The sequence below is a fragment of the Alligator mississippiensis genome, chromosome 2 (assembly GCF_030867095.1).
Source record: "Alligator mississippiensis isolate rAllMis1 chromosome 2, rAllMis1, whole genome shotgun sequence".
NCBI lineage: Eukaryota > Metazoa > Chordata > Crocodylia > Alligatoridae > Alligator > Alligator mississippiensis.
In genome coordinates, this window is record NC_081825.1 from 67000681 (window position 1) to 67017222 (window position 16542).

The 16542-nt window shown below is 43.8% G+C and overlaps 1 pseudogene; it reads right to left on the minus strand.

Annotated features, from left to right (window-relative positions):
- Positions 1-10688: 10688 nt before the first annotated feature.
- LOC132248907 (U4 spliceosomal RNA) lies at positions 10689-10817 on the minus strand (annotated as a pseudogene).
- Between the last annotated feature and the right edge of the window lie 5725 nt (positions 10818-16542).

Below are 16542 nucleotides of genomic sequence, written 5' to 3' on the forward strand. Positions count from 1 at the left end.
CGTCGTCCAAATTGCTGATAAAGAAATTGAACAGTGCAGGCCCAAGGACCGAGCCCTGGGGGACTCCGCTGCCCATTTCCCCCCAGGTCGAATATGACCCATCTACCACCACCCTCTGAGTAGGACCCTTCAGCCAATTTGCAATCCATCTGACTGTATAGGCATCAATGCCACAGTTGCCTAGTTTTTTAATGAGGATGGGGTGGGAGACAGTGTCAAAGGTCTTGCTGAAGTCCAGAAAGACTACATCCACGGCGATACCTGCATCCAATGCTTTTGTGACCTGATCGTAAAAGGCAATCAGGTTGGTCTGACATAATCTGCCCCTAATGAAACCATGTTGGTTGTCCTTGCGCATCATCCCTGATGCCGGCCCATCACAGATGTGCTTCTTGATGATCTTCTCAAAGAGTTTCCTCAGGATTGAGGTAAGACTGACGGGCCTATAGTTGCTCGGGTCCTCCCTCCTCCCCTTTTTAAAGATAGGGACCACATTGGCTATCTTCCAATCATCTGGCACCTGGCCTGAGCACCATGAGCACTCGTAAAGCCATGCCAAGGGCCCTGCAATAACCCCTGCTAGCTCCATCAACACCCTGGGGTGGAGAGCATCTGGACCTGCTGATTTGAATATGTCCAGCCCCTCCAGAAGCACTCTAACCCGGTCCTCCTCAACCTTAGGTCTGGAGGCGTTTCCCTGAAGTCCATCTTGAATCACGGTGGGGGAGTCCCGGTCCCTGCACAAGAAAATGGAGGTGAAGAATTTGTTAAAGAGGTCTGCTTTCTCCTTTGGCGCAACCACCAGATTGCCCAGCGTATCTTGCAGGGGCCCCACGTTTCCCGGTGCCTTCTTCATCCTCCCTATATATTTGAAAAAGGACTTTTTATTATCTTTGATCTTGGACGCTAGTCCTAGCTCTATGTCTGCCTTAGCTTTCCTAACAGCCCCCCTACAGGCCCAAGCAGTGGAGGTATACTCCTTTTTGAAGATAACCGCCCTCCCCCCCACCTTCCACCAGGTGTACGCCACCTTTTTGGCAACCAGGCATTCCCGGACATCCTTGGTGAGCCAGGGGGGCTTTTGGGCACTCTTGCCCGCCTTGCTTCTTGTTGGGATCATCAACCCTTGTGCTCTGAGTATCATCTACTTAAGTGTCAATGAACCCATAGAATAATGGACAGTAATTATACTCAATTCAGCAAATAGTATACATTTTACAAATTGCCTAGGTATGAATCAAATGATGATCATAATAAATCTATGTTTATGAATTATGTCTATGAGCTAGAGTAAAAATAAAATTTTAAAAAGAGAATAGGATTTTCTTTCAGTAATTCTGTACAAATGGGAACAGCACTTGCTTTTTATATTTGCTTAATACGTTTGTATCTTTTACTCATCTGTGTAAGGTAGGTGATGTAGAGAAAAAGACTGTGATGTAGGTGGTAGGACAACATAGGAGGAAAAGACTAGTACTTCCAGGCCATGCATCTATGACTCACAAAGCACAAAGCAGATAAAATATTCCAGATACACTAAAAATATCCTCTTGTGATGTGTGAGTACACTTTCAGTCCAGCTCTGTATGATCAAAGTATGCTTCATGGTGTGAACCAGAAACCACTGTTTCAGTAGGAAAGAATGATAACAGAAGTTGACAAGCCAGAGTAACATGTGTTATGCTGATCACATTTGCTGATAATACTATGTGACCCTTTGAATAGAGAAGCAAAGATCTCATAACCCAACCAAAGTGTAAGTGTTGGCAAGGGCAGCTAGTACTCATTCTGATAATACATTCTCTGTTTAAGTTGTTACTTGTGTGTGTGTGTGTGTGTGTGTGTGTGTGTGTGTGTGTGTGTGTATATATATATATATATATATATATATATATATATATATATATATATATAAAATCTTTATGTACAGGGGAAACTCTGACAGTTTGTGAAATCTTGGGGTTCTTGTGGGAGGATTTTTGGTTAATTTTCATTACTATTTTCTTGTCTTATAAAGTCACAAGCCACTTGGTTAGACTTTTTTGTTTAACTTTTGATGTGAATATCTTTAGGACTTTCTGCAAGCATCATACCATCTATAACAAGGGGAAATGAATAAAGTATATGGTAAAGCATGCCACAGCCTTTAATGTGGACAAACAGCATGCAGTAACTTCCAGAATCGAGCACACAGCAACTGGTAAAATCAATATTTTCAATTGCGAGGAAGTTAGTGTTAAATGTTAATGGTATAATATAAGTGTATCATGTAATGTACACACTGCAAAATGAATCTATATTGATATATTGATGCAATAAAGATGAACTTCTAAGGAAAGGGTATGGATATTTAAAGAAGCCGAAATGTCACTAAATATTTCTATTTAATAAAGAAATGTAGTAGTAGTAAAAACTATTTGGTTTCCCTCATAAGTGTCCTCCATTGTGCTTAGGCTTCTGAAAAGAATATACGATGTAGTAAAAATGTTAAGTGCAAGAAGTATAAGCCAACAGCTTCTCTGTTGATAAAGAAAATTTGCTGGATGTGTCACAGCTCTAAGATTATAGTGGAGATGTGAGGCCATTAAAATACTTACCCTCACAAGACACACAAAAAGACTTTAAAATGTCTGCCCTACTTCTAATGATGGCAATTTCTGTTTCTTAAATTTTGGCCATATAAAGATCCATGATACGTAACAAAAACTCTATGTATAAGGCATGATAGCATATATAAGATTTTTTTTAAAGAGTCCATTCTGCAGATAAGAAGAAATAGATATCTTACATGGTAAAGTGCTTTTCTTCTGGCTTGCTGAATGATTCATGAGTGCTGTATTTTTACATCTTACTCTGTATGGTCTATGTATAATACAAATACGGCACTAAATAGCTACACTAAATCCATGAGTTCAGGGCAAAATTAGTGAGTGAAAAATGTTAGTTGAATCAGTGAAGAGGCATTGATTTTTGTGGTTATAAAAGGCAACTTCTTCAGACAGCACTTCTGTAAGGGAAGGTTCAATGGATAGTGGAAGGCTAGGTTAAACCAAATGTTCAGGTCAACCACCTGGTGATGGAGGTGGAACTTCGAGTCAACAGGACATTGTAGGTTCTTATGAGCAAATCACAGAACATTTTAAAGATTTGATTCAGACAGCAATGTGGCACACCCCAAGTTTGGATATTTGCTTAAGACATGCTTAACTTTTTATAATATTGTTTATTCTAAAACTTCTTTGTTTACTCTGGCAATGCAACAGGTCCTTTAAAATGTATGTAATTTGCATAAGGCCACTTTATATTACAAGAGCTGTGGAAAGATTTCCTAATATTCATAAGAATCAGACTCTAATGCAGGGGTGGGCAAAATCTAGCCCACGGGCCAGATCCAACCTCCCAGGGGATTTTATCCAGCTGACAGCAGGTCCCCCAGCCCCACCCAGCTCAGGTACAGGGGAAAGCCTGGGCTGTGCTGTGTGTGGCTGGACCCACCGCCCCTATTAATGCAGCGGGGCAGTGCAGTAGCCAGAGTCCATTTCCCAGCAGCCTTAAGACTGCTCCTTCTGGCTGTTGCCATTAGTGTCACCACTGCCACTGGAGCCAGCCCAACTGCCTGGGTACCTTGGCCCATCCACCCCATATGCCCCTCCAGGGTCTCTGGATAGAAGGGGCAGGTAGGCAGGGTCTCCATGGAGCCTGAGTGGGACCCCCATAGGCAGGGCATGCTCAGCTGAGCAGGTGGGATGGGGCTGTGAGAGGGTGGGTAACAGCATCCGGAAACAGAACAGGTGGGTGGGGCCTGGGCCAGGGCTGGGATTGCAGGGTGCCTGACAGCACCGAGCCCAGGCCTGGGGAAGAGCCACAATCCACTGCTCACACATCCTTGTGACAACCACTGGTTCCATGGGCAGGAATGTGCAGGGAACAAATCATGACTCAGCCCAGGCTCCAGTCTGTCACCACCCCATGATCCCAGACCTAGCTCCAACCCTGCCTGCCCATCCCACTCCCAGACACTGCCTCCTGCCTGTCTGCTGCCCCATCTCATCCATCTGGCCTAGCACTCCCTGCATGCATGGGTCCTGGGCCAGTCTCCATGGAGATCCCTAGAAAGATTCTTAAGTGTGTGCTGAGAAGCTGTCGAGATCAGCCATCTAAATACGTAATTCCAGAACCAGCAGCTGTTTAAAGCTGGGAGTCTGCACACAGCTTATTGCAAAATGCAGCTAGTGGTGTCACTGCTGTTACCACCCACTAGCTTAGTAGTTACTCATTAAGTAGGAGACTTGCAAGTGAGGCCCCACTTCTATTGAGGAGTCTCAACCCTACAACTCTTATTCTTTACTGTAGTGCTTTAACTATTCAGATATGGGCTAGACTGGCTCAAGGTCCTGTTCTAGATTTTCTATGGAAGGGGGTGGTTATTGACCATCCAAAATAGCAAGAGACAGGGACCAAAAAAATAAAAAAATCAAGAAAGGAGTATGACCCTGTAATCCAGTGAGCAGGTTTCTTCCTTTGGAGGTGGATTGGAGTCCTAGGTTCTGTTTTTTATTGATGTTTTCTTTATTTTTCTTTTGCCTTAAGCCAATGGGTGTCCATTATCAAATGCATAAACTGTCTCTTAGTAGGGACCAGAAACCAGGACCCAAAAGGCCAGTTCAAAAGGACTATGACTGTTCAATCTAGCCCTGAGCAGCCTTGTGCTATATAGTCTTACTGTAAGAAATCATCCGTCCTGTAGAGGAGAAGATAAAGAAGTTCTCTGAATTATCAACCTGTTGTGAAGTACTAAACAGAGTGGCCTTACTGAGTTTAGGCTTTACTGATGTATTGTGTATTATTTTGTGAAGAAATCCAATATTTGATCAAAGATGCTTTACAGAACTGATTTCCTGTGTAGGAATCATAAGGTTTCATGATATACCTAAGGTTTTCCTCCTTACAGAGTTCATTGGGCAGAATGAAGAATCATCCCTTGGACAATATTATTGTACATGTATTCAGTGGTAGCTGCTCTGATCAAAAATACTATATGTTCAATCACGTAGTAAATAGAATTCCAGCTGGTTGAATGAGCTATTGAAGAGCAAGTCTATATTACATAGCTAGATGCAGAGAAGTATCTCATAAACCATGAATAAAGAGAGTGCAAAAAGCCCTTCTTATCTCTGCTTATAGTGTTAACCAGGATGAGGGTGTCAAAAGTCTTAAAATATCTAGTATATAGACTCTGCTATCGAATTTGGAAACTGAACATGCAACAGGGTAGAATCAGAAAGGTTAATAATGTGCTGTGAATGCAGAAGGTGCAGCTTGAAGACACTCAGCATTTGAAACCCACTCTGAGTGAAAGAGAGTGGTGAAAGGCTACCTGTAATTATACGGTTATACATAGACAATAGTGTTTTCAAGGGTGAACTTCTATAAATACCACTGCATTATTCAGAAACAAGAATAAGGACACACAACTTCAGAGTATTCAGTTCAATAGATATCTAATTTCAGAAAACATAATGATTTAAACACGTTTTTCTAGATGTCTAGTGTCACAGATACGATGTACATATTGTATGTGGCATACTTGCCTGGAGGAGTGAAGAGGTACAGATGAAAGCTGTCTGAAAGCAGAATTAATCCTACTGCTTATTGGCTGCCTATTGGCTTCTCCAACCTCAACTCTTCTCCCCTATGTCACTTACCTTTCCTCAGGTGCTTCTGCTTTCACGTATCAAGGGCTGTAATGGCATAGGGAAACATGCCATCTCTATTTATATTTATGGTGGGAGTATTCACCTTTTACTTGGGAGTATTCACCTTGTGTGTAGGCTAATGAAACAAGTTAAAATAATCATGGGGCTGGACCCTTTTAGCCCTGCTTTCCTATAATCCTTTTATGTCAGGCTGACTAAAAATTTTGGAGAAAATACTAACAGCCAAACTAAAATCTAGAATCAAGAGTCTCAAGATTGGTAAATCCACTAGCCTAGTCATTATTTATACCTAGTACCACAAACTTTATTGGCTAACTACTGTGACTTTGTGACTCCAGTTGCTTAATACATGGTCAGTCCTGTACAAGTATCTAATATTTAGTGGCAAGAATGCTTCATGGCACTCTTAATGTCAGGGAAGGATGCATCAGAGCTGAAATCTTCAAAGATATGTCACACCACAAAAATTACAAACTACACAAGCTTCTCATTTTAAATCAGTGATCACCATTCACTGAAAAGCTCCTAATAGCTGAACTAGCTAGATTCCATCCTTACTAGTCATGCACTGGGCTATTGAGGATAGCTTTGAAAAAGTCTGGTAACAGTGACTTGTCAGTGGTACATGATATGGTTAACCAACAGAGGTTTTTCACCAAAACAAAGATAAAAATCATTACTTTCTATAATGAATATCATCTGTCCCAGAGAGGGAAACTTGGGAAACAGAACTAGTGGTAGCAACAGCAAAATGGCCTACCACATGGGAGCATACTCACACCAATATTCTTTAATGATAAATAAATCCATGTGGGCACAGGGTGTTTTATCTATGCTGAGGATCTATGAGCATTTTGTTTTGCTGTTTCAAAGCACTGTTTCATTCAATCAAAACTGTTTCTCTGTACTGATGCTGTTTCGATACTTTTCAATGTTTTGCCCGTAGGCTATAATGGGAATCATGAAACTGTTCAAAGCAGAACATGTCACTTACTGGCAGCAGCAGCCTGCTGTCATCCCACGTGCATGATGCCCCCTGGTAGGGCTTCAGGGTGGTGCCAGACTCTTCCCAGGGAGCACAGGCCCCCAGATCTGGGTGTGGGATGACAGCATGCTGCTGCTGCAAGCTGGGGCCAGCACCAGCACCCGAGTCAGCCTGGAGCAGCCCACGTTGAGTGCGGGAAGAACTGTCATTCTGCATGCAGATCTTGGGGCCCACATCCCCTGGGAGACCTGCAGGGCTGTGCCAGACTTTCTGGGGGGGTGCAGGCCCCTGGATCTGCATGTGGGCTGCTAGCATGTTGCCACTGCCAGCTGGGGCCAGCACCAGCACTGGGTTCTTCTCAGTGCTTGGCACGGGCTGCTCTGGGCAGACTTGGGTGCTGGAGCTGGCCCCAGCAGGCAGCAGAACCCTGTTGTCATCCCGCATGCAGATCTAGGTGCCCATGCCCCACAGGAAGAGCCCTGCCCCAGGGAGTGTGGGCCCCTGGATCTCCATGCATTTCAGCAGGCTGCTGCTGCAGGCTGGGGCCAGTGGCACCCTGCTGAAACCTCACATGCAGATCGGAGGCCTGCGCCCCCCAGGAAGAGCTGGGGAAATGATCAGAGAGCTGGGAGAAGCAGAGAGCTGGGGAATCGAACAGGGAGCTAGATGTCAAAATCAGAGCAGTCCTTCACCCCTCTTCCCCCTCCCTCTCCTTAGTTTCTGTTTAGCTGCAAGCAAGTCTGGCTTCAAAACTCAACTTTTTGAAACTTTTGAAATGTTTTGAGTGCCCTCGTTTCCTTTCAAAGCTGTTTTGAAGCCTTTTGTTTTGTTTCGATTTCACTGTTTCAAGCTTGAAACGCATCGAAACAGCTTCGATATGTAATGCTCATTGAAATTCCACACAGCCCTGTTGTCCAGGCCAAGGATTTTGCTTATATTTAAGTTACAGTAATATCATCACTGTCTGAAATAATATAAAGGGGAGAAGGGGGAGGGAAAGGGTGAGTAGGGCACCAACCCTGGTACCAACTACGCCAGAATGTACCCCATGGAAATCTTTGCCACAGCAGGCACAGCCCTACACCCAATAGCATATCTAAGGCAGGAGGGGGCTAGGGCGATGAGCAGGGCAACAGGGATGGTTACCAGGGAGCCTGTGCCACAGGGTTGCTGTCACACAAGTTGATGCTGCTATATCGATAGAAGCAGCAACAGCCACAGCAGTAGCAGCTGGCTTCAGTGTGCAGAGAGCCAGGGCAGGTAGGACTTCTTTTCCCCTCACTATGTCCCCCACCCAATCCTCTTCCTAATCTACCATGGTTGACACTGAATGAGCTTCCTATGTCTCTGACTGCCTGAGCTCTTGATCTATTACACAAAGCTCTTGGAAGGCTCTCTGGAACCATGACCATATAGTAGGGCACTGTTACAAATTACCTTTAAGGGATTTTAAATCTGTGGAGCAGTCACAGGTTAAGGCTTAATGCCACTTCAGCTGCACAACTATGACTTGCCAGTAGAAGGCTGGTGAATGGGAGCATAGGGAGGAGCCAGGACTCTATTGCTCCTCTGGGTTGGGAGGGGATTGACAGGTAGGGAGGGGGAGGGTGGCATGTAGCTTAGAAGCAAAGAAGGAGATGAAGGGAGATTCAGAAGGAAAGCTGCCTTTTCTCTGCTTAATTTAGTGCTGATGAAAGGTGCCCTAGACAGTGAAGTCCTGAATTTATTTACACAGTTGTTATAGGATAGGCCAAGGGTGCTCAACATCTGGCCCACAGGCCTAATGCAATCTGGATCCTTGGAATCTGACCTGCAGGGCTTCCCATGGGTTGGCTACTTTGGCAGCAGAGGAGCAGTGGCTCAGTGATGACCTTCCCTTGACAGGGCTGGATTGCAGTAAATCTCTAAGGGAAGTTGTGTAACCTATGTATGTTTGCAATTTTACATGTAAGCTTTGAAGACATAATATATTAGACTAAAATTTGACCAAACTTTGTGGCAACCCCATTTTGAAGGGGTTCTGTATAATTCTTTTAAAACTGATTCCTGATGATAACATGTTTAAATATAGAGAGACAAGCAAGAGTACTTTTTAGTCGGTAAGCAAGGTGTTGCTAAAGAACAACAATAGTACATATTTACTGTTAGAATAAAAATAAAAATTGGTGGTCTTAATGTCCTCTCAGTGTCTAGAAAGCTTAGGCAGGCCAGCTTTTTAGCACAAAAACTTTTAACTTTTCCAGTATAAACGTTTGTAACCTGCTATAAATGATTTGAGAAATGTGATCTGATGCTCCAAGGTAAAAAGCAGCCTGTTTAAATTTGATGATGGTACCAAGATTTGGGGTGAGGTGGGCATGCTAGTAGGGAAGGACAGATTACAGCAGGACCTGGACAGGTTACAGGGGTGGGCTAATGAAAATAGGATGGGTTTCAATACTGACAAGTGCAGGGTGCTGCACTTGGGCAGTAGGAACCAGCAACACACTGATAAGATGGGAAACTCCCTTCTCGAGAGCACAGTGGCAGAAAGAGATCTTGTAGTCAGTAATGACTCCAAGAGAAACATGGGCTGACAATACGAGGCCACAGTCAGTAGGGCTAAACGTACCTTGTCGTGCATGCACAGATGCATCTCAAACAGGGCCAAGGAGGTGATCCTCCCCCTCTATGCAACACTGGTCAGGCCGCAGCTGGAGTACTGTGTTCAGTTCTGGGCTCTGCACTTCAGGAGGGATGTGTACAGCATTGAGAGGGTCCAGAGGAGGGCCACCTGCATGATCTGGGGACAGCAGGGCAGACCCTACGAGGAGAGGCTACGGGACCTTAACCTGTTCAGCCTTTGCAAGAGAAGGCTGAGGGGGGAACCTGGTGGCTGTCTATAAACTCACTAGAAGGGACCAGTAGGGTTTGGGAGAGACCCTGTTTCCCCTAGGTCCCCATGGGGTAACAAGGAATAACGTCCACAAATTGTTAGAGAGTAGGTTTAGACTAGACATCCGAAGGCACTACTTCACAGTTAGGGCGGCTAGGATCTGGAACCAACTTCCAAGGGAAGTGGTGATGGCTCCTACCCTGGGGGTCTTTAAGAGGAGGCTTGACGTCTACCTGGCTGGGGTCATCTGAGCCCGGTTTTTCTCTCCTGCCCAGGGCAGGGGGTCAGACTTGATGATCTACAAGGTCCCTTCCAACCCTACTTCTATGTATTTATGAATCTATGAGTTTGGGCATACCCCTTCCCTCTGTGTGGCCAGGTTGGGGCCAGACCACATTCCATTCTTTCTGTGGGGCTCGGCCATGCCCCCTCCCCTTGTGCAGCTGGTTCATGACTGGGTGATGTTTCCTTCCCCTCTACTGACTGAGGTTGGGGCTGGGCCATGCCCTCTTTCCCCACAAGTTTGGATTGCAGCTGGGCCAAGCTCTCTTTCCCTGCGTAGCTGGATCTAAGCCAGGCTGCTTCCTGTCCTTATCTGAGCAGTTGGATGGGGCCCCACATTTCTTGCTCCAGACACCAGATTGGGACCACCAGCTGGATCCAGTTCATAGAGAGGCCTGGCCCTGCCCATCTGGCCTGCTGGAAAAAAAGGTTGAGCACCAGTGGCACAGGGAAAAAGACTGCAAACCTTCCTTTACCCACATGCCTTAGTTGCAGCCTGGAGAGATGAAAAAGTTCTCCATGCCATCATGCCATCCTTGATACTGTTCATGTAGTGACAGGGCCCTGTGTTGTCTAGCTCATGCTCTGATCTGTCAGTCAGGACAGTTGAGTTCTAGCTCTGGTTCTTCTGATAGCTTTCCATGTGGTACTGGCAGGGCTGGTCCAACCATTAGGTGAACTAGGTGGTCGCCTTGGGCACCAAAATTTGGAGGGGGTAGGGGCACCAAAATTATATGCAGAACAAAATAACAGGAATATCAATCTAAATAACAGAAACTGAAAGCTCGAAAAGCAAAGTTCTAATTTTTTACACAAATGTTCATGAGGATTTTCTTTTAATTGTACAAGTATTATACTACATTCTATTAGAGTTTTTGCAGTATAATTGTGTTTCAATTAGCAATAATTGCGCCTCGGATTAACCTCATTGGCTATGATACTGCCACTGCAGTATAATTGTGTTAGGGTTAATGAAAAGTGTGAAACAATCAATAAAACTGTTTGTTTGTATTGTTTTATTGTTCATTTCAAATATTAAATAAGTACATGTAAAAGTTAATTCTAGACTTCTTATTTTCTCCTATATTGGAAGAGGTGGGGGCCCCGAGGTACACAGTTTGCCTAGGGTGCCAATTACCCTTGGACCGGCCCTGGGTGCTGGGAAGCCTCTCTGCCCGCTACCTGATGTGAAAGATGGTTTTGACCTTCCTTTGGAAAGTTCTTTGAAATACATAGATGACAAATTCCACATCAGAGATAAGTTCTGGCTTTGGTAGGTGCTTGCTGTCTGCCTGGGCTATCCCTGCTGTCTGTCTGGCCAGTACTTAGTCATGTCTTTTCCGGTAGATGCTTGTCTCTCCTCTTCTAGCTCCTGTGAATGAGATGCATTTAAATACTCTTGACAAGGTACCACTTAAGGCAGAGCTCAGCAGACTCAAGGCACCCCATGGTAAATTCTAGCTTTTAGGTTTCACTTATTTTTCATGCTATAGAAAAATAACAGAGCAGGGCTTTTTTGTTGTTTTTTTTGCAAAGAACTCAGACCCCAGAAAGGCAGAATGCTTTCAAATGTATGGATTCTTATGTGAAAATGTCCAGGTTTATCTTGTGAATAGTGTCTGTAAACTTAACAGTGTTAACATTGTGTGCTACCTTTTGAAAGAATCTCAAGGCACCACAGTGTTAACCCAGTGGCTCTGTTCTCAGCATGAAGCTGCTGCATTAATTTTGGGGAGACCTAAAGCCTGGGCTCCTGAATCTCACAGCAATTATGGCAGAGCCTGTGCTCTTAGCATGGAGCCACTGCATGGTGAGATCAAGGAGCCTGGGGAAGCATACCTGCCTCCTCCTGTTGTATGGTCTCCTTGCATTTAAACCCTGGTGTCCTCGTGCTCAGACCATGGAGCCAGGGAACCATGTTTCCCTGCTCCATAAGCTTGCTTTGCTTAAGCTACCCAGAGCAGCTGCTCTCAGTGTGAGTTGCAGAGGAGGAGAGAGATGAAAAGTAGAGGTGTGAAGGGTGGGAATGGGTAGAGGGGCTTGGAGCTGTGCATCCTAGGATGCTGGAGGACTGAAAATTTCATCTCCCTGGAGCTGACTAAAAATACCCTGGCATGACCTGGGCAAGATGATACAAAGATAACCCTTACTTCATTTGGCTTATCTTTAAAATGTTTAGAGAATCCTTAAGACAAAATAACACCCTTTAACTGGTGAATATTCTCATTTTACATGCCTTTTGATGGTTTAAAGGTAACCTGTACTGGTACAGGTTACCTTTGCTGACTAATAGTACTGTAGGTCAGCATTGTCTGTAATTGTCCATCTTGCAGTAGGTTGCATGTAGTCCTTCAAAACACACACGGAGAAGGCAAGTTATAAATTTAGAGCTCAGAACAAAATACCCAGGAAACTTGCAAACTCAAAATAGGGAGCCAACCCAGCAACCCATCCCACTGTGCTTTTTAACAGACAAATATGTGTGTCCTGTGTGGTATGAGAGGTGCCATTGCTTTACAGGTTTTAAAGCAACAAACATAAACACTGCGTGCACCTAGTGAAACAGCTCTACCAAATAGCAGGAGGGTGGTCACCAGTAAAATTGAATGGTCATAGCAGGTCAAAGAAACCAAACATCTGTTATATGGCCATGCTGCAGCTGGTTGTTCAGTTTTTGTCATAAAATTACAGAAAACTGCAAAATGAAAACTGATTTGAATTACAACATGAAGCTGCCATGTTTGAAAAATATTGAAATGCACCATTTTGAATTTTTTTATATGTGTATAGCTTTTTTCCTCTTCTCAAATAACATTTTTTTAAACTCGTGAATAATCTAGGTGCCACAAAATCTTCCCCTCCCCCCCCCCCCCCCCCGGTCAAACAAGTCTACCCAGATCTAGCAAAAATCCATTGGTTATGCAGAACTTACTAGGAGTGCTGCATGTAGACTTAATACAGTGTTTTTACTCCAAATAGTATGACTAACATTGACAGTGATTTTTTTTTTTTTTATAGGAAAGGCTAGTATGACATAGAGAGAGAGCCAGGACTAGATCCCAGGTATTACTAGATCCTTGTTCCAATTTTATTCCAGCAAGTCATGCTGCTGAAATCCTGAATCAAATTTTAGCTCTCCTTGATCCTTTTAGAAGAAAGATACTATAGAATTACTTGCTGGATGTCCAGGAAAAATGGAAGTTTGTTTCCCTAGTACGTTGTACCCAATAATTTTTCCAGCAATTTAGGAAAGGAGACACTTACCTATTTTCTGGAAAGTATGAATAATAATGGTAGCTTCATGGTGCAAAAGCTAGAGTGAAAAGTTGAGGAGGAGAGAAAAACTCAGCAAATAGATTATACAGAAGAGACTTGCTTTAAAAATGTATTTTGCAGACTTCAGCTAGATATAAGGAAAAATTCTTGTTGCATTTCACATGATTGCACAGCATCATGATGATTCCTGGAAATATTGTTATCTTGTCTCAATTTACTAAATCATTTAAAAGGCTCTTCCATACTAGCACATCATTTGAACACTCCAAGTTTCCCAGATGGGAAGCTATGCAGACTAAATATTAGATACTTTGTTGAGCTTTTTGCATGAGGAAACTAATAATTTGAGGGGTAACTTGTTTAATACTGTATGATAACAGTTGTGATTTACTACAATTGATTTAAAGTGGAAGCATATCTTTAATATCTTAAGATACTGATTAGGAGAAGGAATAGTCTTCATTTAGGCTCTAATCAAAACCTTAACTGATGGGAGCCAAAAGATTTTCATTAGCTCAGTGATATCTGAATCAATCTCTTCTTCAGGGTCTTGGACAACTTGGTTCTTCATACTACTTGCAGTTATCCCCAAGATACTATATTTTTTTCCTGCTCTGCAAACCTTTGCATTGCAATTCCAAATGAGAGAATAATAACACAAGGCATCCCTGAACATCAATGTGGACATAAGTTTCTGGTTCAAGTGTAAGAGTCCATCTGAAATAATGGTGGCAAAGGGATGAAAAAAAATTGATAAGTATTGTTTAAGACTTGATATTAGTACAAGTCACAAGTAACTTCAGTGAAGTCAATAGGTTTAACTTAGTGTAATGTGAGATAAAATCAGCTAAGACAGGTATGGCTTTGCTTTTTAAATATGATTCCAAATTTTTTTTTTACCTTGACTTGCTCAACATTGTTAATTCAGTCCCAAATTCAGCACAGTTCTTTAAGCACAAGAATAATCTCAGTGAACTTTATTAGATCAATGAAAGATCTATCTACATATTTAAAGATGGAATATTTTAAATAGAATCTTCTGTCAGACTTAGCAGGGAGGAATTTATTATGGACAAATATACGTTTTAGCATCTTTAAAAGGACAGGTGTAACAATTTTTATGATCTAGCTGAAACCCCTATATCATCAAGTAATACTACAAGTTAGCCAAATCACCCTAACTTTGACCCTGACTGAAGTAGAGTTGAAGCTGAAGCAGCTTTACTACACATCTACTGCCATAGAATCATGCAGACATAACAGTTTCATGGTAAGAGCTTAGACTTGTGTCCTTTGATATTGATGCTATTTTTACTTCAATCCTCACAGAGTTACAAAGTTAACCCTGCATAAAATAGTAAGCTGCTGGTGATATATTTCACATCCTTTTGGCTGTCTTAGTGTCCTAGAGTTTCAGTTTAGCAAAGGAAAGGCTTGGAAACAAGGTTCTGTTTAACAAAGGGCAAGACTTTGAAACTTTGAAATACCTGTATGCTTCAGACAACACGACAAACGCCTGAAGAAACATAGGAGATAATAATATTAATGTAACGGGCTAGCTGGTAGTGATTTAGCCCAGGGGTTTTTGAAAGGGTAAAAGATGATTGGAGCACATGGGATTCCCTTTCTTCACCAATCTGGTAATGATTTGGCCCAGGGGTTTTGAAAAGGTAAAAAATGATTAGAGGGCTTGGGATTTCCTCTCCTCACCAATCAGGCCCCAGAGACTCACATAACATGTCCCCTGATTGGCCCCTCGGGTCACTTGGAGGGGGATAAAAGGGCCAGCGCAGATGACTCAGAGGAGACCAGCGAGGGACCACAAGGAAGGAGTCTCAAAGAGCTGGCAAGAGCTGGGCCAGAGGGGTGGGAGCAGTTGCCCCAGAAGAACATAAAGCAGTGGGACCTGCAAGGCAGCAGTTGGACCCTCAGCAGTGCAGTGTACGGCTGGCAGGAGAGGCTACCCATCGGGCTCCAGGATCCCCCTATGAGAGTCTGCAGCCAGCAGGAGAGGTTTCCCCAGCTCCAGGAAGAAGCTGAGCAGTGACCTGAGAGGTTCCCAGCTCTGCTTCCAGCTCCTCCAGCAAGAGGCTAGGAAGCTCGACGTGAGACAGGGACTCCTGGGAGGTCAAGACCCCTAGCAGCTTAGAAGAGCACCAGCATTGGTTGCTGTGTGGCAGAGTTTTTGCCTACTATGTGGGAGATCTGATTTCAAGTCCCAGCTGGGTTGAATTAGGGTGAGTGAAGTGGTAGAGAGAAATTCTTGTTGCAGTGGAAGGGGGTCATTGTGTTTTTCTCTCTTTCCCCACTTCAGGTACCTAGGCCCAATATTTCTTGTTATTTGACATTTTGTATTTTGTGCATTTTATACTTCACCAACCAATATTGTTTGTTCTGTTGTTTGTGTTTTATATTTTGTTAAACCTGTCATTTGTCAACTGAATGAATATGTCTACGATTGTAAGTATGTGCCTAAACTTTATGAAATCCTGCTCCCTTCTGGTGTTGTAGTGTCCCTTATACCCCCCTGGTTTATATATGTTATGTTCCCCCTACTGTTTTTCTCATTAAAAGGTATATGGTTAAGTCCCCATTGGTGATCTGGCTCTGCTCCATAGGGGAAAGAGGGTCTCTACACCTCCCACAGCACTTGTGCACCTGCTCTGATCCCTTCAATTGGAGAGGGGGTATATCTTGGAGTACCGCCTGGGTTACATTAAATAGATGTTTTCAATTGTATACATACATTTGTTTGTGCCTATGATAAACTATAAGTGGAATTCTGTTTTCCTAAGGCCTCTGACATACATTACACTTAAGACATATTAAGAAGACATCTTAAGAGAGGTCTGTCATTCAAATGCAGGGGTTGACCTGGTGCCAGACAGGCCTGCCATTTAAATGCCTGGGTTGACCCAGTGCATTTAAATGGCAGGACCAGAAGTGGACCAGAATGCTTCTGGTCCACTTCTGGGTCTGCTAACAAGTGTGCTGTGCCCCCCTCCTCCCCCCCCGCCCCATGCTCCTGTGGGATTCTCCATCCAACTCTGCAACGCAGCATTCACAAGCCACCTGGTACTTAGAGATATGTAGAAAAAAACATTTAAAGCTGTGCCGGGTCATGAGGCACTACAGGGATTTGGGAGCGGGGCTAAAGGGTCTGGGGGCACGGGTGGTGTTCTTGTCGATCCTCCCAGTCTCAGGCTATGGGCCGAGGAGGGAGAGGAGGATCCATGTGGTCAACCAAAGACTGCGGCGCTGTTGTCGTCAGGAAGGCTTTGGCTTTCATGACCACAGCCCACTCTTTGGTGAGAGAGGCAGCGAGCTGCTGGGAAGAGATGGCCTCCACCTCTCTCCCCTAGGGAGGAGGCTCTTCTCAGCCAGACTGGCTGACCTGCTCCACCGGG